General features: G+C 46.3%; 6 non-coding genes across 6 annotated transcripts; all 6 read right to left on the reverse strand.

Annotated features, from left to right (window-relative positions):
• Nucleotides 1-22,146: 22,146 nt before the first annotated feature.
• TRNAR-CCU (transfer RNA arginine (anticodon CCU)) lies at nucleotides 22,147-22,219 on the reverse strand. Its single transcript has one exon. It is a non-coding gene; the product is annotated as a tRNA-Arg (tRNA).
• A 417-nt stretch (nucleotides 22,220-22,636) lies between these two features.
• Nucleotides 22,637-22,729, reverse strand: TRNAI-UAU (transfer RNA isoleucine (anticodon UAU)). Its single transcript is given in 2 exon segments — nucleotides 22,637-22,672; nucleotides 22,692-22,729. It is a non-coding gene; the product is annotated as a tRNA-Ile (tRNA).
• Nucleotides 22,730-23,811: 1,082 nt separating this feature from the next.
• TRNAR-CCU (transfer RNA arginine (anticodon CCU)) lies at nucleotides 23,812-23,884 on the reverse strand. Its single transcript has one exon. It is a non-coding gene; the product is annotated as a tRNA-Arg (tRNA).
• A 417-nt stretch (nucleotides 23,885-24,301) lies between these two features.
• Nucleotides 24,302-24,394, reverse strand: TRNAI-UAU (transfer RNA isoleucine (anticodon UAU)). The gene is given in 2 exon segments: nucleotides 24,302-24,337; nucleotides 24,357-24,394. It is a non-coding gene; the product is annotated as a tRNA-Ile (tRNA).
• Nucleotides 24,395-25,476: 1,082 nt separating this feature from the next.
• TRNAR-CCU (transfer RNA arginine (anticodon CCU)) lies at nucleotides 25,477-25,549 on the reverse strand. Its single transcript has one exon. It is a non-coding gene; the product is annotated as a tRNA-Arg (tRNA).
• Nucleotides 25,550-25,966: 417 nt separating this feature from the next.
• Nucleotides 25,967-26,059, reverse strand: TRNAI-UAU (transfer RNA isoleucine (anticodon UAU)). Its single transcript is given in 2 exon segments — nucleotides 25,967-26,002; nucleotides 26,022-26,059. It is a non-coding gene; the product is annotated as a tRNA-Ile (tRNA).
• Nucleotides 26,060-26,177: the final 118 nt, after the last annotated feature.

Raw genomic sequence — 26,177 nt, forward strand, 5'->3', positions numbered from 1 at the left:
TAAACAAACCTCTCCCCGTGCTTCCTACTGTGACTGTCACCGATCGTCTGTTCCCTGTTATAGGAAAAGACGATCAGTGATGTCACATGCCAGGCCACGCATAACCTCACACATAACCCCTCCCCGCCCCCTAGTGGTTAACTCCTTCACTGCCAGTGTCATTTACACAGGAATCAGTGCATTTAAATAGAACTGATTGCTGTATAAATGACAATGGTCCCAAAAATGTGTCAGAAATGTCTGATGTGTCTGCCATAATGTAGCAGTCACAATAAAAACCGCTGATCGCCGCCATTACTAGTAAAAAATTTTTTTATAAAAATGCTATAAAACTATCCCCTATTTTGTAAACGCTATAACTTTTGCACAAACCAATCAATAATCACTAATTGCGATTTTTTTTACCAAAAATATGTAGAAGAATACGTATCGACCTAAACTGAGGAAAAAAATGTTTTTTATATATTTTTTGGGGATATTTATTATAGCAAAAAGTAAAAAATATAAAAAAAATTTCAAAGTTGTCACTCTATTTTTGTTTATAGAGCAAAAAATAAAAACCGCAGAGGTGATCAAATACCACCAAAAGAAAGCTCTATTTGTGGGAAAAAAAGGATGCCAATTTTGTTTGGGAGCCACGTCGCACGTCACAATTGTCAGTTAAAGCGATGCAGTGTCGAATCGCAAAAAGGGGCCTGGTCCTTTGGCTGCAAATTAGGGTTGCAACTAACGATTATTTTCATAATCGATTAGTTGGCCGATTTGTTGTTTCGATTAATCGGTTAATAACCTTTAAAAAAAAGTGGGTCAAATTGACGTTCATTTTCAACCACAGTGACAGGAAAATTTGGAAATAGAAAACTTCTTAGTCAAATAAATTTTCAGACAATGTATGTGGATTTCGTTCAGAAATGATATTCATTTTAAAAACAGAATGTTAAAAACAAGTGAAAAATTCAAACAAAATTCTTTCATTCAGCGAATGTACATGATTTTTCGTCAGAATATTCTCATCTGAAAATTGATCTGTGTGGGCAGCATAAGTCTCGGTACACACCTGTGCAGTTTGCTTTTGATCTGTTTCTGCAGTGCTTTTTGCTGTACGTTTTGATTTTTGCGCACATGATTTTACTGCAATTTGCTGCAAAAACGCATTACATGCTTTTCTGTAGCTTTGCCATTGAAGTATATTGAACCAATAAAGCACCATTTTGCATTAAAAGTCCCTGACCCTTTCAGATGTGAACGTGTCCCATAGGAAACCATGTAAATGAACTGTAGTGCATTTCTGCAAAAAGCACCATTAAACACATAGATGTGAAGCAGGTCTAAGACGTTTAGTAACATAATGGGATTAAAAAAACTAAAATTAGCCCTTTATAGTAGAAAAACACAGATAATCACTACTGTAAGGAGTTCATTTTTTTACTGTAGAACAGTGAGAGTAATATTTACAGTAGCGGGGGCGTGGCCAAGATGACAACCAGCTAGGACGTGTTGGAAGAGAGCGCCGCACCTGGCAGGCTATTAGGGACATATATCTCTCCTGTTGGGCCGGTGGAGCGGTGGTGAGGACCGGGCATGTGCAGGGGCTCGGAAGAAACACACGGCGCCGGGTACCCCGCTACAGACCCACGCTACACGCAGGAAGGCCCACACCAATATGGCGTCTCAGACGGAACAAGCCGACATGCCGCCGCTGGGTGCTGAACAGTTCCAGGCTCTCATGCAGGCGATTACGGGCTGCCAGACTACCCTAACCAGTAAGATAGAACAGATACAGCTTGACATGGGGCTTGACATGGATAAACACCGGGAGCGGCTCACGGAGGCGGAGCGGCGGATAGGGGACGCGGAAGATGTAGTCCGCGACCATGATGCCTCCCTCCGCACGTTGCAGGTGAAAATGAAGGCGCTGGAATCAAGGGCGGAGGACCAGGAGAACAGGAATAGGAGGAATAATTTACGGTTGGTGGGCCTGCCAGAAGGTGCAGAGGGTCGGGACACTGAGGCTTTTACTGAACATTTGCTGTGCACACTCCTCCCGCTGGCTGTGTTCTCCCCTCAATTTGTTGTGGAGCGGGCACATAGAATGCCGTCTGTCCAAGGCCCGCCCGGAGCCCCGCCACACACATTTATCTTTCGCCTTCTGAACTTTAGAGACAGAGACCTGGTTCTTCGGGAGGCGAGAAAGGTGGGAGAACTGCGCTTTCAAAATGTCAAGCTAATGCTCTTTCCTGACTACTCCATGGAGACGCAAAGGCAACACAGGACATTCGACCAAGTCAAGGCCCAGCTGCACACCAAAGGTCTCAAGTACAACATGATGTTCCCCGCGAAACTCAGAGTGGTTGATGGTGAATCCATCCGTTTCTTTACCTCCCAGAGTGAGGCCTCCAGATGGATTGATTCCCTCCCCCGGCAAGGCTGATCCTGGATGGAGAATCCCTGACTGAGGTCCACTCGCATCACCGACTCTGCCTTGCGGTAAGCACACATGTCCCCCCCAACTTTGTCCCTCCATCTCTGAACTTGGAGATCCGGTTAGACTGCCTCCCCCCCCTTCCCATCAGCTGTTTTGTGCAGGGGGTGAGGGGTTGACATGGAGATGCTGCTTATGCACTGATGCTCTGCAGGGGAGGGAGTACATGTTATCATCCTGCTGGCCTTCTGGCCTCACTTCCCCCCTGCGTTTGTGCCCGGGGGGTGTACTGCCCCGTTTGTAAGGATACTCCTGGACACAGACATGCTCTACCGAGGATGCCGGACCTGGTCACTCTGATAGCCCTAACTCCCTGGGCTGCACCTTTTTCCTCCCCCTGGTTTTGTCTTATTACCTTAATTATTTTTTTTTTCTTTTCTTCTGCTGTTCTAATTTTTGTCTCTTCCCTGCTGGAAGGGTTGCAACCAAGAATGAGCCCTTGGAATACTCCAAGCGAACACTGTACTTCAGTCTGAGATGTCACCTATACCCTTGTTTGTTCCCCTTTGACATGTTTTGTCTCCAGGAAGCGGCTGCGCTGGAGTCTGTTTACTCTAACGCAGAAGACTCTGTCCTAGGTGTGCTGGTTGATACGCACCGCCCCATAGGAGAATTCTCCTTTAAATGAGTTCATTTTGGTTTGGGTTCTCAAACACCCCGGGGCTGTTTTTCTGGGGTGTGGGGTGGGATGGGAGGGGAGTTCTGTTTGTTTTTAAGTTGTTTTTTTGTTACATGCTTACCGTATATACTCGAGTATAAGCCGAGATTTTCAGCCTCTTTTTTGAGGCTGAAAGTGCCCCCCTCGGCTTATACTCGAGTCATCGCTGTCTGCCCGCTCGATCAGCGTGTCGAGCAGACAGACAGCGGCCATTCTATGATTCAAAAGCCGCGCCTCCGGCTCCGCCTTCGCCTGTGATAGGCGGAACACTGAATTTCCCAGCAGCCTGTGTTCCGCCTATCACGGGCATCCGCTCATCCTCGTACTACGGACGAGGATGATACGACGTCCGTGATAGGCGGAACACAGGCTGCTGGGAAATTCAGTGTTCCGCCTATCACAGGCGAAGGAGGAGGCGCGGCTTTTGAATTTTACAATGGCCGCCGACGAAGAGGGCACGGGACGGAGGCAAGGCACGGCACGGGACGGGACGGGACGAAGGCAAGGCACGACACGGGACGGAGGCTCGGGACAAAGGCTCGGGACACAGGTAGGCTGGACACACACACACACACACACACACACACACACACACACACACACACACACACACACACACACACACGGATGGAGACACACACACACGGATGGATGGATGGATGGAGACACACACACACACAGGGATGGATGGATGGATGGATGGAGACACACACACACACAGGGATGGATGGATGGAGACACACACACACAGGGATGGATGGATGGATGGATGGAGACACACACACACAGGGATGGATGGATGGATGGACACACACACACACAGGGATGGATGGACGGACACACAGGGATGGACGGACACACAGGGATGGACGGACACACAGGGATGGACGGACACACACACAGGGATGGACAGGCATGTCTCACCCTCGGCTTATACACGAGTCAATAAGTTTGCCAGTTTTTTTGGGGGTAAATTGGGGGCCTCGGCTTATATTCGGGTCGGCCTATACTCGAGTATATACGGTATATGTTTTTTTACTGCAGACAGCTCTATTACAACAAATGTATTGTGTATGTCATTGCATTATTTGATTTGACTTGACCCTGGTCATGCGGTCATCTCCGTTGGTCCCCCCTGCCCTTCTGGGTTATGGCTCCGTTGAAGATCCTGTCCTGGAATGTCAGGGGGCTTAACCAAAAGATTAAACGCTCTCTTGTTTTCGACTACGTGAAAAAATATGCACCGCATATTTGTATTCTTCAGGAGACACATCTAGTAGGGGGAAGAATAATGGGCTTGAAAAGGCCCTGGGTGGGATATCACTATCATGCCACGCATTCTGGATATGCCCGAGGGGTTAGCATCCTGGTCCACAAGTCCCTTAATTTTGAGCCTCTTGATATTGTTATGGATCAGGAAGGGAGATATGTGCTGATGCATGCCAGAATAGATATGATAGAGATGGTGCTGGTGGGTCTCTATATGCCACCTCCGGTGAACCTGTCTCTGCTACACAGATTGACTGGCCTGATTGCCCAATTCCATTCTGACAATGTAATTCTAGCGGGGGACTTTAATATCCCTCCCAATCCTTCACTAGATAGGTTATCGCCCGACCAGGCTACGGATTCGCCACTTTCTCGCTGGGCCCAGGTGTTTGGGTTGGAGAATGTCTGGAGGTGGAAACGCCCGTCCGATCGCAGGTTTACGTGCCATTCCTCCTCCCACAACACCCTCTCCCGTATTGACCTTGTTTACGCTAGTGCCCCCCTGCTCCCCAGGGTTCTTGGTATAGAGTTGCTCCCTCGGGGCATATCTGACCACTCCCCGCTGCTGTGTACGCTGCAGACCTCTACCCCCCAGCGGGATAGACTTTGGCGACTGTCGAGGTACTGGATTGAGCACCCCACTATAGCCATTGAGATGGGTGGAGAAATACGGGGATTCTGGGCCTCCAACGCTGGCACGGCTGCGAAGGGGATAGTCTGGGATACTTTTAAGGCCTACATGAGAGGGTGTTACCTCTCTTCCATTGGCCGGGAGCGTAGGAATGATAGGATCATGGTAGAGGAGGCAGAAGCCAGGGCCCAAGACCTTGAAACCCGATTCACCCTCACGGCCAACGCGCTCACAGCACAAGACATGAAAGTAGCTTACCGGGAGGTGGTACTGCTTAGGGTGACTAAGACAAGCAAACGTCAGCTGGCACAGACGCAGAGGATATTTGAACAGGGCGAAAAGACGGGGAGGCTGTTGGCCTGGATCTCTAGGGAGCAGGCCCCAATCTCCACTATATCCCGAATCCAGAATAGTGCTGGGACATTAGTGACAGAACCCCTTGCCATTAACGCTTGTTTTGCGGAGTTTTATTCCACCCTCTACTCGTCTAGGGCAAGGTACTCACCTGAGGAGCTGCGTGCCTTTCTAGAGGGGGTGACACTCCCTGCCCTCCCCTCTGAGGCCAGGGACAGTCTAGACTCCCCGTTCACACTAGAGGAAGTCCGACTAGCACTGGGGTCCATGCAGTCGGGGAAGACCCCTGGGGAGGATGGGATACCCCCGGAATTCTATAAACGCTATCTGGAAGAGGTGACTGTTAGAATGCACGACATGCTTACCGCATCCCTCCAGGAGGAGGATCTCCCTCCATCTATGGCACAAGCCATTATAGTGGTGATCCCTAAACCTGGGAAGGACCCCCAGCTGTGCTCGTCCTACTGACCTATTTCCCTGCTCAATTTGGACGCAAAAGTACTGACCAAAATCCTTGCCAGGCGACTGAATGATGTTATACTCACCCTAATTCATGAGGACCAGTCCGACTTTTTTGCCAGGGATGGGGACAGACATTAATATATGCAGGCTCTATGCTGTCTTGGCCTCGGGGGATGCAGAAGGCGGGGAGGAGGTAGTGGCCTCCCTAGACGCGGAGAAAGCCTTCGACTCCGTGGAGTGGGACTATCTCTGGGAAGTCCTCCGTAAATTTGGATTTGGTCCGGTCTTTATCTCCTGGGTCAGGGCAGTGTACAAGGCTCCCACAGCTAGAGTGTGCACAGGTACGGTCCTCTCCCCTCTTTTTCCTCTCCACAGTGGTACCAGGCAGGGGTTCCCCCTGTCCCCGGGGCTTTTTGCGCTGGCAATTGAACCTATGGCGGGTCTGCTCCGTTCCTCCCCTGAGGTTCGGGGCATTGTCCGGAGCCCTTTGCAAGAAAAGGTTTCGTTATATGCTGATACCCTGTTGTATCTCAGAGATGACGGAGCCTCTCTAAAAGCAGCATTGTCGATTATCGACGCGTTTGGACGGTTCTCGGGCATACGAATAAACTGGGCAAAATCTACTCTATTTCCATTACAGGACGGTGCTGGCAATCCTCAGACGGATGGGCAACTACAGAGGGTTTCTCAATTTAGGTATCTGGGTGTGGAAATACACCGAGACCTGAAACAGTTTATTACTCTTAACCTGAGTCCAGTGGTCACCCAGCTAACCCACAAGTGTAATGTGTGGAGATCCCTGCCGCTTTCACCTGTGGGACGGGTCAATTTAATCAAGATGTCGGTTCTCCCTAAGTTTACTTATCTTTTCCGTCCAGACCCCAGTCCATATCCCACTTACATTTTTTTTAAGCAACTAGATGGCATTATCTCGTCCTTTGTTTGGAATGGTAAACCCCCTAGAATAGCTAGAACAACTCTCCAACTGACCCTTGTGCGCGGAGGTCTGGCATTGCCCTGTTTCTTGAAGTACTACTGGGCGGCAGTCCTGGTGACTGTTAAGTGGTGGCTCTCTGAGGGCCCTGCCAACCCTGCATCCTCGTTGGAGGCGGCGTTGCTGGGCTCCTATGCGGAATTAAGGAACTTAATCCATAGGGGACCCCGATCCAACCCCGGGATAACTCTCCCGATGCACACGACTCTTAAGGTATGGGAATTGGTCAACAGACAGCTGGTGGGCCCAGGGGTGTGGGCCCCAAGGACCCCCCTTTGGGGGAACCCCCGTCTGCCCCATTTTCAGTCCATCCCTGATCCAATTGGTTGGGCCAGGCATGGAGTTACATCACTGGGGGACATAGTGTCTCAGGGGCAGCTACTTTCCTTTGATGCTCCAAAACAAGATAGAGATCTGCCGAACCATATGTTTTTCAGATTTCTGCAGCTGCGGCACGCCTTCCGGTCTCAATTCCCATCCCGAGTGAATCTGGAGGTGTCAGCAATGGAGACCATGCTTGGTCCAGCGGGGGGGAGCGCCCAATGTCTACGATATATAACGCGCTGGCTACACACAAGACTAGAATCTCCCATGTGTTTGAGCTCTGGCACAGTGACATTCCAGAACTTACTGATGAGGACTGGGAGGAGGGTATACAGCAGTGCTCGACAAAACCCGGTCGCCAGGTCGTATTGGCGACTAGAATCAGCGACCTTGCGCCTGGGGCAGCATAGCTGGGGGTATCCCGTCTCCGTGGACCCCCCCCCCCCCCCCGCGCGATCGCGTCGGGCCGCGCCGCAGGCGGCCGGTAATTGAGCCCCCGGCTTTGAGGCCTTCTGTGATCCTATGGTTCCTTCTGGAATCTGGCGCCCTCTTGTGGTGGCCGTTGGAATTACAACCAACAATGCTAATGGGCCAGTCTTTCTCCATCCCTTTACTTAGAACCCCTAAACAAAACAAAAAAAAAAAAATATATATATATATATATATATATATATATATATATATATATATATAATTTTTTTATTATTATTTATTCTAACACCCTAGAGAGTAAAATGGTGGTCGTTGCAATACTGTCTGTCACACCATATTTGCACAGCGGACTTACAAGCGCACTTTTTTGGGGGAAAAATTTTTTATTTAATAAAAAAAAAAAGACAACAGTAAAGTTAGCCCAATTTTTTTTTTTTATATTGTGAAAGATAATGTTACGCCGAGTAAATCGATACCCAACATGTCACGCTTCAAAATTGCGCCCGCTCATGGAATGGCGACAAACTTTTACCCTTTAAAATCTCCATAGGCGACGTTTAAAAAATTCTTCAGGTTGCACGTTTTGAGTTACAGAGGAGTTCTGGGGCTAGAATTATTGCTCTTACTCTACCGATCGCAGCGATACCTCACATGTGTGGTTTGAACACCGCTTTCTTATAGATGCGTTCGCTTCTGCACGCAAGCTTGGCAAGACAGGGCGCATTTAATACAATTTTTTTTTCTTATTTTAACTTTTATTTTTATTTTTTTCACTGTTCTTTTAAAAAAAAAAAATGTGTGTCACTTTTATTCCTATTAAAAGGAATGTAAAAATCCCTTGTAATAGAAAAAAGCATGGCAGGTCCTCTTTTATATATGAGATCTGGGGTCAGAGAGACTCACATCTCATATTTACACTAAAATGCAATTTAAAAATGTCCCTCTAAGAGCTATGGGCAATGACTTGGAGACAGGTGGGGGGCTGGGGGCTATCTTCCCCTCACTCGTCTCCATGTCAGGCCAGGGACAGGTCCAGATCGCCGTCACGGACCTGGCTCCTAACTTTTTTAGCTGGCTCCTAGATTCCAAGCAAATTTGTCAACCCCTGGTATACAGCAATACCTGGCCCTGGCGATTTCGGCAAGGGACAGGTATATACAATTGAAGTATCTTCATCGGGCGTACTTCTCACCGGCATGCCTGGCAAGGATTTATCCTGACCGACTGACTACCTGCCCTAGATGTAATGAAAAAGATGCTGACTTTTTTCACATGGTGTGGTCCTGCCTGGGGGTGGGGGTATTCTGGAAAGACGTCCTGGCTGACATTAATGATGTGGGGGAGCTTACGATCCCACTTAGCCCAATACCTCTCCTGTTAGGTATCTGTGATTTTTTGGAACACTCCTGGGGAAAGAAACTGTTTATTTTCTACACCACACTATACGCGAGGAAAGCGATACTATTGCAATGGAGTCAACCTCTCCCTCCTACCAAGCAATTGTGGCAGTCCCTGGTGAACGCGGCTCTGCCGCTATACAAACTGACGTATCTAGGCAGGAACTGTCCCAAGAAATTTGGGAAGATTTGGGCGGCATGGGTTGAGGCGAAGCATTTGACCATTGATTAGGCTGGTGGGGGGTGGGATCCCTTCTTGGTGTCGTATGTGGTTTTTGTATTGAGGAGGGAGGTCTCGGGTAATGTCTGGTGTTGGTAATGTAATGACTAGTGACTTTACGAAACTCTAGGTAATGACTGTGATGAATATCTGCTGCAATTTGGATACCTGTCTGCGCATTTTATTTTTGTAACCTGTTTATTTGTGTAACATGTTATTGTATGTCTGTTCCTTTTTTTTTTAAATATGAATAAAAATACTTGTTAAAAAAAATATTTACAGTAGTGATTATTTGCTCTTTTTTTTTGTACTATAAAGGGCTAATTTTAGTTTTTTTTAACCCCATTATGTTACTGGCCGATTTAATCCATTATGAAAATAGTAATCGATTAATTTCATAATGGATTAGTTGACGATTAAGCGATTAGTTGTTTCAGCCCTACGGCAAATTGGTCTGGGGCTTAAGTGGTTAAAGGATCCAACAGATAAAAAGTTGGAACTTCTTTCTAAAAGCAATATGTCTTTAGCAAGTTCAGTAGCGCAGCCAGTTCTTGCGGCAATTGGTGTATCTCAGTCCATTAAGGAACAGTTTGTGGAGATACTTAAAGGGGTTGTAAAGGTTCGTTTTTTATTTTCTACATAGGTTCCTCTAAGCTAGTGCATTGTTGGTTCACTTACCTTTTCCTTCGATTTCCCTTCTAAATGTTTTTTTTCTTTGTCTGAATATCTCACTTCCTGTTTCTCCTCAGTAAGCTCGAACAGGAAGTGATAAATTCAGACAAAGAAAACAAAGAAAAAAAAACATTTATAAGGGAAATTGAAAGAAAAGGTAAGTGAACCAACAATGCACTAGCTTATAGGAACCTATTTAGAAAATAAAAAGCTAACCTTTACAACCCCTTTAAGATTCTGCCTGATCAGCAGGCCCAGCAATGGGCTGGCAATTCCGACACACTTCACAGTAGATGCTATGAAAGATTCTATCATTCAAGCCTCACGGCTTATGCTTGGACTAGCGCATTCTCGCAGAGTTCTGTGTCTGAAAAATTGGTCAGCTGAAGCACTGTGTAAAAAGCTCTTGGCCAGTTTCCCCTTTCATGGTGAACGGCTATTTGGAGATGATCTGGATAAATACATCCAAAGGATCTTTAATGGGGAAAAGTTCTCTTTTACCAGTAAAGAAGAAGTTCAAACATTTCTCCTTTAAGCATGCTTCCTCACCTGTGCCAGGGGTATCAGCCTCTAGGCAGTCTCGACGGCCTCAACCTTCAGGTTCAAGGGGAAAACCCCAAGGGCAGCACCAGGGTCAAAAGAGATCTTGGGGCAGAAAGTCCACAAAGCAGAATGCTAAAGCTTCCTTATGATGGGGAGCCCCCGCTCGCTCTGATGGGGGGGAAGGCTCCTGCAATTTTCAAAGATCTGGCGGGAACAATGTCAAGACAGATGGGTGGCTTCTTCAGTTTCTCTAAGTTACAAACTAGAGTTCTGAGGATTTCCGTCTCCTCTTTTTCTAAGATAAAATGTTCCCAGGGATGCAGAGAAAAAGAAGTCTCTCTTTCTAGCTCTGGATCATCTATTATTCCAGTTGGTGATATCAGAGATTCCCTTAGAAGAAAAGGGCACATGTTTTTATTCAAACCTTTTCACGCTTCCAAAACCAAACGGAGAGGTAAGACCCATTCTAGATCTCTAAATCGGCACTTAAACATCTGATCCTTTCGCATGGAGTCAATCCAATCGGTTGTTTCCATCCTGCATGGAGGGGAGTTTTGGGCTTCAATCGATATCAAGGATGCATATCTCCACGTGCCAATATTTCCCGCTCACCAGAAATTTCTGAACTGCGAAATAGAAAATCATCATTTTCAGTTTGTGGTCCTGCCATTCGGTCTAGCCACAGCACCACGGGTGTTCTCAAAGATTCTGGCACCTCCTTTAGCCAGATTAAGGGGTCAAGGCATAACAGTCCTAGCCTATTTAGACAATCTACTTTTAATAGATCATTCAGTCTCAGGTCTAAACCAGAGTCTGATCACAGCTGTAAACTACCTGGAATCTCTGGGTTGGATTCTCAACCTAGAAAAATCCTCCTTAAAACCATTAAGGAGATTACAGTACTTGGGACTTGTCATAGATACCGTACAGAAGAAGGTATTCTTACCCCAGGCAAGAATCAGTTCCATTATAGGACTAATTCAACTTATCAAAACAAAGAAAAATCCTTCCATTCAAATGTGCATGAGATTGTTGGGGAAAATGGTGGCCTCCTTCGAGGCCGTCCCTTTCACTCAAGACTGCTTCAAAACACCATCCTGTCGGTCTGGAACAAAAAGATTCAGGCCTTGGATTTTCCAATACACTTGGCTCCTGACGTACGTCAGAGCCTAAATTGGTGGTTGATATCTAGCAACCTCCAAAAGGGAAAATCTTTTCTACCAGTATCCTGGAAAGTGGTGACAACAGATGCCAGCCTTCTAGGCTGGCAAGCAGTCCTGTCCAGGGGAAATGGTCCAAGTTAGAGAGGACCTTGCCTATTAACATTTTTGAGATTCAGGCAGTACGTCTGTCCCTAGAATCTTGTACGGTCAGACTACGGGATTGTCCTGTCAGGATTCAGTCTGACAATGCCACGGCTGTGGCTTACATCAATCACCAGGGGGGGCACGAGAAGTCGTGCAGCCCAAAAAAGAGGGGAATCGTGTTCTAGCTTGGGCAGAACACAACATTCCTTGCCTATCGGAAATTTTCATTTCAGGAATAGAGAATTGGCAGGTGGACTACTTGAGTCACCAACAATTATTTCCAGGAGAATGGTCTCTTCACCCCAACATTTTCTTAGTGATATCATAGTTTCATAGTTAGTTAGCTTGAATAAAGACACCAGTCCATCCAGTTCAACCTGAGTGAGTGTCTACAATTGTCCCCATCCCTGTACATTGCACCTTCATGTTGGTCCCTACCCTCAAGGAGCCCACAATCCAAGGTCCCCATTCATATCCTAGGGCCAATTTTGAACAGAAGCCAATTTACCTACATGCATGTCTTTGGATTGTGGGAGGAAACCAGAGTACCCGGAGGAAACCCACACAGGCACAGGGAGAACATGCAAACTCCAGGCAGGTAGTGTCGTGTTTTGGATTTGAACCAGTGACCCTTCTTACTGCTAGGTGAGAGTGCTAACCACTACACCACTGTGCCGCCCTGCATATTGATTCAACAACAAAGTCGACAACTTTGTGTCGAACGAGGGATCCGCTAGAATGTGGAACAGACGCATTAGTCTTCCCAGGGCCGTCTTTAATTTTGATTGGGCCCTGGGCAAACATTTTCTTGGGGCCCCCACCTCCATTCTGAGACATACAAAAAATAGCAGGTAGACTCAAAATCAGTTTACTGCAGCAGATCATACAGTGATTGCAATTGTTTGCCAGAGGTTACAGCCTATCCTTACTGCTCGCTGGCTGGTTGCTAGAGGTTACAACACATAATTTATGCTTGCCGATTGGTTGCTAAAGGTTAATGCTCATCATTACCACTTACTGATTGGCTGCTAGAGATTAAAGCAGATCACTACTGTTCGCTGATTGGTTGCTACAGGCTAATACACATCATTTCCTCTCACTGGGCAGTGGAGCAATCCTAAATAATTGAGCAAGTAAAGGGGCACATTAATACACATACTACAGGAGAGTGTCAGAGACTGCGGACATACTACAGGAGACAAACAGAGACTGCGGACATACTACAGGAGACAAACAGAGACTGCGGACATACTGCAGGAGAGTGTCAGAGACTGCAGACATACTACAGGAGACAATCGGAGACTGCGGACATACTGCAGGAGACATTCGGAGACTGCGAACATACTGCAGGAGACATTCGGAGACTGCGGATATACTGCAGGAGACAATCGGAGACTGCGGACATACTGCAGGAGACAATCAGAGACTGCAGACATACTGCAGGAGACAATAAGAGACTGCGGACATACTGCAGGAGACAATCAGACTGCGGACATACCACAGGAGACAATGAAAGACTGCGGACATACTGCAGGATACAATCAAAGACTGCGGACATACTGCAGGAGACAATCAGAGACTGCGGACATACTGCAGGAGACAATCAGACTGCGGACATACTGCAGGAGACAATCAGAGACTGCGGACATACTGCAGGAGACAATCAGACTGCGGACATACTGCAGGAGACAATCAGAGACTGTGGACATACTGCAGGAGGAAATCAGAGACTGCGGACATACTGCAGGAGACAATCAGAGACTGCAGACATACTGCAGGAGACAATCAGAGACTGCGGACATACTGCAGGAGACAATCAGAGACTGCGGACATACTGCAGGAGACAATCAAAGACTGCGGACATGCTACAGGTGATAGTCAGAGAACTTTTAGCAACGCACAGCTTGACAGTTGAATAACACAGCTCAGGGTTTAAGCAGTCAGGCATTTTATGGGTGCAAGGACATACCTGGGCAGCCAAACTCACTACATACATTTAGAGGTATGTGGGCGGGGCTTCCATTCTCTGATCTCACTACAACAGCCGGGAGCTCCACTGATGCTTTGTAGGGGGGCCCCGTTACCCGTGAATTGGGGCCCAATGAAGGTTTTGCAGAGGACACGGGAGGCTGTATTCCCGCGCTAGCCAGCTGAGAGGGGGCGGGGCCGGGAGCTCCACTGACCCCGCCCCCGTGCAGCCTGTATGCTCGGAACAGAGCGGCTGTAGTGAGAGCCAGTGATTGAAGTGGGAGCGTCAGTGGAGCTCCCGGCCCCGCCCCCTCTATACTGGCTGGGGAATACAGAGGTCCGGGGGTGGGGCCGGGACCTCCACTGACGCTCCCACTCTGATCACTGGCTCTCACTACAGCCGCTCTGTTCTGAGCATGCAGGCTGCATGGGGGCGGGGTCAGAGCGTCAGTGGAGCTCCCGACCCCGCCCACCTCTCAGCTGGCTAGCACGGAAATACAGTCTCCCGTCCTGTGTCCTCTGCGCACTCTGCAAAACCTTCATTGGGGCCCCAATTCGCGGGTAGCAGTGCGGGCCCCCCTACAAACATTGGGCCCAGGGCAAGTGCCCCATTTGCCCTGCGCTAAAGACGGCCCTGAGTCTTCCCATGGAATCAGTTTTCACTGATATATGCGTTTCCTCCAGTTCTGCTACTCCGCAGGATCAAGCAGGAACGAATGGAGGTGATTCTGGTGGCCCTAGAGTGGCCCAGAAGATTTTGGTTTGTCGAGATCACAAAAATGGTGGTAGGAGTCCCTTGGACTCTGCCATTATGGCCAGACCGTCTCACACAAGGTCCTATATTCCATCCTACCTTACAGACACTAAATTTAACGGTTTGGCTATTGAAACCCACATTCTAAAGGAATGTGGGTTATCTCTAGGGATGCACCGAAATTTCGGCCGCCGAAACATATCGGCCGAAAATGCCCTTTTCGGCAATTTGCCGAAAGAGAAAAACGGCCGATAATGGAGCCGAAAATGGGGCGTGGCCTGGGTGGGGGCGGGGCTCCGCCCCTGGTGACGCCCATCATGGGGGTTGTATAGCGCTGGAGAGCCGCCTCCGCCGCCTATTTGATCACAGCGCCCGGGAACATCACAGCTCTCATTTCAATAGCTGTGTGTTCCCGGCCGCGCGCCGTCACACGCAGCCCCTCCCCCTTGTCCGGGCACTTAGATAGACAGATCATCCGCAGGATTGGACGGATGATCTGTCTATCAAAGTGCCCGGACAAGGGGGAGGGGCTGCGTGTGACGGCGCGCGGCCGGGAACACACAGCTATTGAAATGAGAGCTGTGATGTTCCCGGCGCTGTGATCAAATAGGCGGCGGAGGCGGCTCTCCTCCCTGCACAGGCTGCAATGGGACACGCTGGCTGCAAAATGACACGCTGGCTGCAAAATGACACGCTGGCTGCAAAATGACACACTGGTACACTGGCTGCAAAATGACACACTGGTACACTGGCTGCAAAATGACACACTGGCTGCAAAATGACACACTGGTACACTGGCTGCAAAATGACACACTGGCTGCAAAATGACACACTGGTACACTGGCTGCAAAATGACACACTGGCACACTGGCTGCAAAATGACACACTGGCTGCAAAATGACACGCTGGCTGCAAAATGACACGCTGGCTGCAAAATGACACGCTGGTACACTGGCTGCAAAATTACACGCTGGCTGCAAAATGACACACTGGCTGCAAAATGACACACTGGCTGCAATGGGGGACACACTGGCTGCAATGGGGGACACACTGGCTGCAATGGGGGACACACTGGCTGCAATGGGGGACACTGGCTGCAATGGGGGATGCCTCCTGTACCATGTCGCCAGTCTCTGACCACCTCCTGCACCATGTCGCCAGTCTCTGACCTCCTCCTGTACCATGTCCCCAGTCTCTGACCTCCTCCTGTACCATGTCCCCAGTCTCTGACCATCTCCTGTACCATGTCCCCAGTCTCTGACCACCTCCTGTACCATGTCCCCAGTCTCTGACCACCTCCTGTACCATGTCCCCTGTCTCTGACCACCTCCTGTACCATGTCCCCAGTCTCTGACCACCTCCTGTACCATGTCCCCTGTCTCTGACCACCTCCTGTACCATGTCCCCAGTCTCTGACCATCTCCTGTACCATGTCCCCAGTCTCTGACCACCTCCTGTACCATGTCCCTAGTCTCTGAACATCTCCTGTACCATGTCCCCAGTCTCTGACCACCTCCTGTACCATGTCCCCAGTCTCTGACCTCCTCCTGTACCATGTCCCCAGTCTCTGACCATCTCCTGTACCATGTCCCCAGTCTCTGACCACCTCCTGTACCATGTCCCCAGTCTCTGACCATCTCCTGTACCATGTCCCCAGTCTCTGACCACCTCCTGTACCATGTCCCCTGTCTCTGACCACCTCCTGTACCATGTCCCCAGTCTCTGACCACCTCCTGTACCATGTCCCCAGTCTCTGACCACCTCCTGTACCATGTCCCCTGTCTCTGACCACCTCCTGTACCATGTCCCCAGTCTCTGACCACCTCCTGTATAAAAATATTTTTTAAAAACAGTCATTTTCGGTATCGGTGCTGTTTCGGTATCGGTTTCGGTTTTCGGCCTAGTGTATTTTTCATTTTCGGTATCGGTTTTGGCACCAAAAAACCCATTCGGTGCATCCCTAGTTATCTCCTTTGGTAGTGTCTACCTTGATTAATGCCAGGAAGCCGGCCTCCAGAATCATTTACTATAGAGTCTGGAAAGCATATGTTTCTTGGTGTGGATCCAGGGGTTGGCACCCCAGGAAATATGTCATAGGTAGGATCCTTGATTTCCTGCAAATTCTATTAGAAATGAAGCTGGCCTTGAGTACTATCAAGGGCCAGATCTCGGCCTTGTCAGTATTTTTTCAACGGCCTCTTGCTTCCCACTCTCTGGTGCGTGGCTTTGTTCAGGGGGTAACACGGATTAATCCCCCTATCAAGGCACCTCTAAATCTTTGGGATTTAAATTTGATCTTATCGGCTTTGCAGAATCAGCCATTTGAGCCTTTACGAGAAATTCCCTTGATTCTTTTGACAAGAAAGATAATCTTTCTGGTCGCTATTTCTTCTGCTAGAAGAGTATCAGAACTAGCGGCTCTGTCTTGTATAGAGCCATATTTGATAATGCATAAGGATAAGGTGGTTTTACGTCCTCATCCTGAATTCCTACCAAAAGTGGTGACAGGTTTTCATTTAAACCAAGATATTATTCTTCCTTCTTTCTTCCCAGAGCCTCAATCTAGGGAAGAGAAGGCACTACATTCCCTTGATGTAGTAAGAGCGATCAGAGTCTATTTAAAGGCGACTGCTCAGGTTTGCAAAACAGATGTTTTATTTGTACTGCCAGAAGGTCCAAAAAGGGGACAGGCAGCATCAAAATCTACTATTGCCTAATGGATTCATCAAGTGATTGTTCAAACTTACGTCTTAAAGAAGAAAATTCCTGATCTATGCATTTCCTCCAGCTCTGCTACTTCCGTGCCTTCTCCACAGGATTAAGCAGAAATAAAAGGAGGTGATTCTGGCGGCCCCAGCGTGTCCCGGAAGATCCTTATTTATCGAGATCATAAAGATGACAGTAGGAGTCCTTTGGATTCTGCCATTAGAGCCAGACCTTCTAGCACAAGGTTTGATATTTCATCCTATCTTACGGACAAAGAGTTTAACAGGTTTGACTGTTGAATCCCACTCTAAAGGTAAAAGATCGTGGGTGATCTCCTTCGGTAGTGTCTGCTTTGACTAATGCCAGGAAGCCGGCTTACAGAATTACTTACTAAGAATCTGGAAGGCATAGGTTTCTTAGTATGGATCCAGGGGTTGGCGCCCCAGGAAGTATGTCAATAGGCAGGATTCCTGCATATGGGATCTGAAATGAAGCTGGCCTGGACCTTTATCAAGAGCCAGGTCCAGGCCTTGTCGATATCTTTTCCTATGGCCTCTTGGTGCGTAGCTTATTCAGGGGTTAACACGGTTTATTCCCCCTATCAAGGCACCTCTAAATCCTTAGGATTTAAGATTGGTCTTATTGACTTTGTTAAATCAGCCATTTGAACCATACAAGAAATTCTCTTGGTTCTTTGACAAGAAAGAGATAATCTTTTTTGCTTGCCATTTATTCTGCTAGAAGAGTATCGGAACTAACGGCTCTGTCTTGTAAGAGCCATATTTCATGATGCATAAAGATGAGGTGGGTTTATGTCCTGAATTCTTACCAAAATTGGTAACAGATTTTCATTTAAACCAAGATATTATTCTTCCTTCTTTCTCTGGGGAAGAGAAAGCACTACAGTCTCTTGATGTAGTAAGAGCGATCAGAATCTATTTAAAGGCGACTGCTCAGGTTCGCAAAACACAGGTTTTGTTTGTACTGCCAGAGGGTCCAAGATATGGACAGGCAGTGTCAAGATCCACTATTTTCCAAATGTATTTGTCAAGTGATTGTTCAAGCTTCAAGAAATTCTTCTTTCTCAGATTAAGAGCACACTCATCCAGGGCGATTAGTGCCTCTTGGACGGTGCATCATCAGGCCTCTATGGCTCAGATCTGTAAGGCTGTGACTTGGTCTTCAGTTCATACAATTACCAGATTTTATCAAATCGATCTCAAAGGTCATGAGGTTGTTGCCTTTGGGCGTAGTGTACTGCAGGCTGCGGTATGAGTCCTCTAGCCTCTTTTGCCCTACTTTTTTGGGTTGTGTTTCCCTCTCTTCAGTTGCCATTGCTATGGGGCATCAAACATGGTAACTACTATGGCTCTGTGTCCCCTGATGTATAAAAAGAAAACAGGATTTTTAAAACAGCTTACCTATAAAATCCTTTTCTTTGATGTACATCAGGGGACACAGAGGTCCCTCCCTTCTTGGTATACACTTGTATTGCTTGGCTACAAAACTGAGCACTCACAGTAGTGGGAGGGGTTATATAGGGCGTGGTTCTGGGTTGAACGAGCCCTAAAAAAGCAGTTTTGATCAGACAGGATAAGGGGTCAAGATTAAAAGTAACGTACATACATACACACACATTCTCACATGCATACACAGTCTTTTTACAAATTGCACTTGCACTGCAAGGTACAGAACTGTAGGGGGAGGCAGAGCACCACCTCCCCCTTTCACTGTTGTAAACTTCACTGTCCTGACAGAGCTCTTGCTGTGACAATGTACAATGGGCAGTGGAAGCTTGAGCTGATTTGAATGTCTTTCTCAACCAGGATGCCATGGCACCCCTGACTACCTTAGGTGGTACCTCAGGGTGCTGCAGCACCCTAGCTGAGAGAGGCTGGGATACACCAAAGGTAGTTTCATATCTGTGTGTTGTAAAAGGCAATATTTTTTCTAAAACACATATTGCGTTTTAGCGCAATTTTGATGTGTTGTGTTAAAATACAAAGCATAATGCACATGGCATGTGTGTTCCCCTGATCACCTACAACAATGGTCATCTGACTAAAAAAAAGAAATCGGGGTACGTTTTTGGTGTGCTTTCATTGACTGTAATGAAAGGTGCGTTATTAGAAGTGATGGAAGTAACTGAGTTAAAGTAAACGGCGTTACTTAACAGCGTTACTTTAGAGGGTAACGAGTAATCTAACTGATTACTCTTCCCCTCATGGTAACGCTGTTCGCAATTATATCTACCGCCACTAGGGGCGCAACGGGCCACGATCCAGGGCGCTCCGTGGCCTTGGCCTTAGGAAAGGCCGTGGCTTCGGCCTAGCTCCGGAGCGGTGGCCATCTTGTGCACCCCTCGGCCGTTTACAATGTGAGTGTTCCATCAAATGACGGAGCGATCACTTATAAGCAAACCGGCGTCATGATGACGCCGGTTCCTCTCTCCCCTCTGTGTACTGATCTGTACAGTGGAGGCAAGAAATCGGATGGCAGCAGCGCTGTGGGCTGCATCTGTAGTGCCCACAGCACTGCTCTGTGACAGTGACAGTTGCAGTCACAGCCATCCCTCCATACCCTGCCAATACTCTGCAATTCCCTGCCAATACTCTGTAATATATCACATAGACATATAGTATACACCATCCGTTAACCCTTCATCATATAAAATATACTATATTGACAGCGCTAAATATCCAATAAATTTCAAAACAAATATACATAAAAAGATGACAGTTTGTAATTTTCAAGGAATCCACCCAAAAAGTTTTTTTGAAGCCCAAAAACGTGAATATGAGATTATCTACTACAGTGTTCAGAAGGTGATGAAAAAGAGAAGAAAGTCCATCTCCAAGCCAGAAACACCAGAGCACAGAAGCTTCAGAATCGGTGACACCCCTTATGGTAAAAAACTCACCAGAACTCAAAGGGTTACAGGCACATTATAAACAATTATAATTATTGGTTCCTCGGATTCCTTATAGAGATGCTTCTCAATGTAACCAATATCAAACGGTTGCCAACATCAATAGTTAGAGGTTCCTTGATCTCCTTACAACAATATCTTTGGATTTACAGTACTCCACTGCACTGTAAGCACTTTGGCATTACCAGTGACAGTATACCAATCACCCAAACGCTTTTCTTTAGACAGATCTCAGCGGACAGACCTCGGGCGCCCAGAGCAGGGGGCAAAAGTGGCGCGAATGATGCCTCAATCCGACCATGTGGGTGAATGAAGGGCGGCTCCCGCACCAACGTAAATATCTACAAGCCCAGAGAGCTCATTAGCATAAAAAAAATTTACTTCCGACCCGCCGAGCAGCCAACCAGGATGCCAGCCCAGTATATGAGCACATTGTTGTTATGTGTGTGGCCTCGTAGTAGTGAGTGTGTAAAGGAGGAGGGAGGGGAGCACGGCACTTCCCCTGTACACTATACAAGGTAAGGGTGGCAAAATCTTTGTTTTTATTTTCCCTTGTAAACTTGCTACAGAATTGCAAGCGGTTTGAGCTACAAAGTCAGAAGAATGAGTTTTCTGAAAGAGAAAAGCCATGTCGCAGCTCTCCACACCTCTTTTCATCAAGTAGAAGGCGCACATTTTCTTTATCTGTTCTGGTCCACAATTTAAAGAATGTGGTCAGTGTAACAGAAAGACAGCTCATTCAAGCACCCTTGAGGAAAGAACCTTGAGTTTCTTTGGGCGCTTATTGCCCTGTTGTAAAGTTGTCAGGCCATAGGGTGCAAGTGCAGATTAAATTTTCCATGAATAAAGGCAAAAAGCAAGAAACTGCATGCTCCAGGTGAGGCTCGAACTCACAACCTCGGCATTGCTTAACAGATACTGCCATATAAGTACCACGCGCTGATCGATTGCGCCACTGGAGCACAGAAGCCATCACCGAAATCCATCACCCATGTCTCCTTGGTTTCAAATAGGCCTTCAAGTGATCCGAAACCTAAAATCGTGCTTATCCCAGACAAAAGAGAATATTTTTTCTCTCATAGCAAGAAATGGTAGCATATAAGTACTCCTAGAAAAAAAAAAACACCGCCAAATCCACTTGACTGGAGCTCAAGGACAGTATTTAAAAAATAAAAGTAGAACTTTTTTGAAAGAAAAAATGATATTGCAACTGCTATCGTGACGTGTTAGGGATATATTCATGCATGTTTGAAAAGTTACTAAATATCCACTGTAAAGCAAGAAGTGGCAGGTAATACCAAGTACCTTTGGATCAAGGTCTGTTTGTGGGTAAACCCAGATAAAACACAAGAGTTGTTAATACATTTGAAATGCCACTATCCAGCAACTGTGTTGAGCATTTTGATGCTCTATTTTTCAGAAAATCTGCCGATCCACGTCAGATTCTATTTCTGACTGCTTGCGGCAAGAAGACTTCTGAATGTGTCCCAAAGCAGTGGCTATCAGTGTGAATCTCAACAAATGCAACAACACCATGTCATATGAAGCAAAGGAAGCACACCTCTAAGGAGCGATTCTGATTGCTATTCGTATACATGTTGATACATCAGGAAAAACATTTCTGAAACTGGCACAAAAAGGACATAAAATGCCTTCCTGCAAATTAAGCTTACCAACGATACTTGTCAGGGTGGCTTTTTTGCTTGAAGATTTTAGGCCACCGGATTTGCATGCCACAATGGGATGTCTGGAGAATGTCGGAGAAAATGCAAAGCTCTTTCCTAATAAAAGCAGCGTTTCCTTTGTTTGGAGTTGAACATATTGTTTGGCAGAAACATTGCAGGAGATTTGGTTTTGGACAAGAGGACTTGTAGCCATCTTGCAGAAGTTTCCATTCAGTTGATAGCATGCTGCTGAACTAATCTGAGTTCTACTAGGAGAAGGCACACATATTAATTAAGGCAACAGGAAAGGGAAGTCCTAAAGGTTTTATTCTAAAGCCTTGCTTTAGATGTGACTTGAAAGAGTCAAGCAAGATCTCAAACACCCCAGATGGGACTCGAACCCACAATCCCTGGCTTAGGAGGCCAGTGCCTTATCCATTAGGCCACTGGGGCTTTCGCTAGATTACAGCAAAGACTTTTTTTTTCTTTTAGAAGGCATCCGTTCTCTTACTTTACAAGGTAAGGGTGGCAAAATCTTTGTTTTTATTTTCCCTTGTAAACTTGCTACAGAATTGCAAGCGGTTTGAGCTACAAAGTCAGAAGAATGAGTTTTCTGAAAGAGAAAAGCCATGTCGCAGCTCTCCACACCTCTTTTCATCAAGTAGAAGGCGCACATTTTCTTTATCTGTTCTGGTCCACAATTTAAAGAATGTGGTCAGTGTAACAGAAAGACAGCTCATTCAAGCACCCTTGAGGAAAGAACCTTGAGTTTCTTTGGGCGCTTATTGCCCTGTTGTAAAGTTGTCAGGCCATAGGGTGCAAGTGCAGATTACATTTTCCATGAATAAAGGCAAAAAGCAAGAAACTGCATGCTCCAGGTGAGGCTCGAACTCACAACCTCGGCATTGCTCAACAGATACTGCCATATAAGTACCGCGCGCTGACCGATTGCGCCACTGGAGCACAGAAGCCATCACGGAAATCCATCACCCATGTCTCCTTGGTTTCAAATAGGCCTTCAAGTGATCCGAAACCTAAAATCGTGCTTATCCCAGACAAAAGAGAATATTTTTTCTCTCATAGCAAGAAATGGTAGCATATAAGTACTCCTAGAAAAAAAAAAACACCGCCAAATCCACTTGACTGGAGCTCAAGGACAGTATTTTAAAAATAAAAGTAGAACTTTTTTGAAAGAAAAAATGATATTGCAACTGCTATCGTGACGTGTTAGGGATATATTCATGCATGTTTGAAAAGTTACTAAATATCCACTGTAAAGCAAGAAGTGGCAGGTAATACCAAGTACCTTTGGATCAAGGTCTGTTTGTGGGTAAACCCAGATAAAACACAAGAGTTGTTAATACATTTGAAATGCCACTATCCAGCAACTGTGTTGAGCATTTTGATGCTCTATTTTTCAGAAAATCTGCCGATCCACGTCAGATTCTATTTCTGACTGCTTGCGGCAAGAAGACTTCTGAATGTGTCCCAAAGCAGTGGCTATCAGTGTGAATCTCAACAAATGCAACAACACCATGTCATATGAAGCAAAGGAAGCACACCTCTAAGGAGCGATTCTGATTGCTATTCGTATACATGTTGATACATCAGGAAAAACATTTCTGAAACTGGCACAAAAAGGACATAAAATGCCTTCCTGCAAATTAAGCTTACCAACGATACTTGTCAGGGTGGCTTTTTTGCTTGAAGATTTTAGGCCACCGGATTTGCATGCCACAATGGGATGTCTGGAGAATGTCGGAGAAAATGCAAAGCTCTTTCCTAATAAAAGCAGCGTTTCCTTTGTGGGGAGTTGAACATATTGTTTGGCAGAAACATTGCAGGAGATTTGGTTTTGGACAAGAGGACTTGTAGCCATCTTGCAGAAGTTTCCATTCAGTTGATAGCATGCTGCTGAACTAATCTGAGTTCTACTAGGAGAAGGCACGCATATTAATTAAGGCAACAGGAAAGGGAAGTCCTAAAGGTTTTATTCTAAAGCGTTGCTTTAGATGTGACTTGAAAGAGTCAAGCAAGATCTCAAACACCCCAGATGGGACTCGAACCCACAATCCCTGGCTTAGGAGGCCAGTGCCTTATCCATTAGGCCACTGGGGCTTTCGCTAGATGACAGCAAAGACTTTTTTTTTCTTTTAGAAGGCATCCGTTCTCTTACTTTACAAGGTAAGGGTGGCAAAATCTTTGTTTTTATTTTCCCTTGTAAACTTGCTACAGAATTGCAAGCGCTTTGAGCTACAAAGTCAGAAGAATGAGTTTTCTGAAAGAGAAAAGCCATGTCGCAGCTCTCCACACCTCTTTTCATCAAGTAGAAGGCGCACATTTTCTTTATCTGTTCTGGTCCACAATTTAAAGAATGTGGTCAGTGTAACAGAAAGACAGCTCATTCAAGCACCCTTGAGGAAAGAACCTTGAGTTTCTTTGGGCGCTTATTGCCCTGTTGTAAAGTTGTCAGGCCATAGGGTGCAAGTGCAGATTACATTTTCCATGAATAAAGGCAAAAAGCAAGAAACTGCATGCTCCAGGTGAGGCTCGAACTCACAACCTCGGCATTGCTCAACAGATACTGCCATATAAGTACCGCGCGCTGACCGATTGCGCCACTGGAGCACAGAAGCCATCACGGAAATCCATCACCCATGTCTCCTTGGTTTCAAATAGGCCTTCAAGTGATCCGAAACCTAAAATCGTGCTTATTCCAGACAAAAGAGAATATTTTTTCTCTCATAGCAAGAAATGGTAGCATATAAGTACTCCTAGAAAAAAAAAAACACCGCCAAATCCACTTGACTGGAGCTCAAGGACAGTATTTTAAAACTAAAAGTAGAACTTTTTTGAAAGAAAAAATGATATTGCAACTGCTATCGTGACGTGTTAGGGATATATTCATGCATGTTTGAAAAGTTACTAAATATCCACTGTAAAGCAAGAAGTGGCAGGTAATACCAAGTACCTTTGGATCAAGGTCTGTTTGTGGGTAAACCCAGATAAAACACAAGAGTTGTTAATACATTTGAAATGCCACTATCCAGCAACTGTGTTGAGCATTTTGATGCTCTATTTTTCAGAAAATCTGCCGATCCACGTCAGATTCTATTTCTGACTGCTTGCGGCAAGAAGACTTCTGAATGTGTCCCAAAGCAGTGGCTATCAGTGTGAATCTCAACAAATGCAACAACACCATGTCATATGAAGCAAAGGAAGCACACCTCTAAGGAGCGATTCTGATTGCTATTCGTATACATGTTGATACATCAGGAAAAACATTTCTGAAACTGGCACAAAAAGGACATAAAATGCCTTCCTGCAAATTAAGCTTACCAACGATACTTGTCAGGGTGGCTTTTTTGCTTGAAGATTTTAGGCCACCGGATTTGCATGCCACAATGGGATGTCTGGAGAATGTCGGAGAAAATGCAAAGCTCTTTCCTAATAAAAGCAGCGTTTCCTTTGTGGGGAGTTGAACATATTGTTTGGCAGAAACATTGCAGGAGATTTGGTTTTGGACAAGAGGACTTGTAGCCATCTTGCAGAAGTTTCCATTCAGTTGATAGCATGCTGCTGAACTAATCTGAGTTCTACTAGGAGAAGGCACACATATTAATTAAGGCAACAGGAAAGGGAAGTCCTAAAGGTTTTATTCTAAAGCCTTGCTTTAGATGTGACTTGAAAGAGTCAAGCAAGATCTCAAACACCCCAGATGGGACTCGAACCCACAATCCCTGGCTTAGGAGGCCAGTGCCTTATCCATTAGGCCACTGGGGCTTTCGCTAGATGACAGCAAAGACTTTTTTTTTCTTTTAGAAGGCATCCGTTCTCTTACTTTACAAGGTAAGGGTGGCAAAATCTTTGTTTTTATTTTCCCTTGTAAACTTGCTACAGAATTGCAAGCGGTTTGAGCTACAAAGTCAGAAGAATGAGTTTTCTGAAAGAGAAAAGCCATGTCGCAGCTCTCCACACCTCTTTTCATCAAGTAGAAGGCGCACATTTTCTTTATCTGTTCTGGTCCACAATTTAAAGAATGTGGTCAGTGTAACAGAAAGACAGCTCATTCAAGCACCCTTGAGGAAAGAACCTTGAGTTTCTTTGGGCGCTTATTGCCCTGTTGTAAAGTTGTCAGGCCATAGGGTGCAAGTGCAGATTACATTTTCCATGAATAAAGGCAAAAAGCAAGAAACTGCATGCTCCAGGTGAGGCTCGAACTCACAACCTCGGCATTGCTCAACAGATACTGCCATATAAGTACCGCGCGCTGACCGATTGCGCCACTGGAGCACAGAAGCCATCACGGAAATCCATCACCCATGTCTCCTTGGTTTCAAATAGGCCTTCAAGTGATCCGAAACCTAAAATCGTGCTTATCCCAGACAAAAGAGAATATTTTTTCTCTCAT

The sequence above is a fragment of the Lithobates pipiens genome, unplaced genomic scaffold (assembly GCF_037356315.1).
Source record: "Lithobates pipiens isolate NorthernLeopardFrog02 unplaced genomic scaffold, aLitPip1_a1.2 Scaffold_8, whole genome shotgun sequence".
Taxonomy (NCBI): Eukaryota; Metazoa; Chordata; class Amphibia; order Anura; family Ranidae; genus Lithobates; species Lithobates pipiens.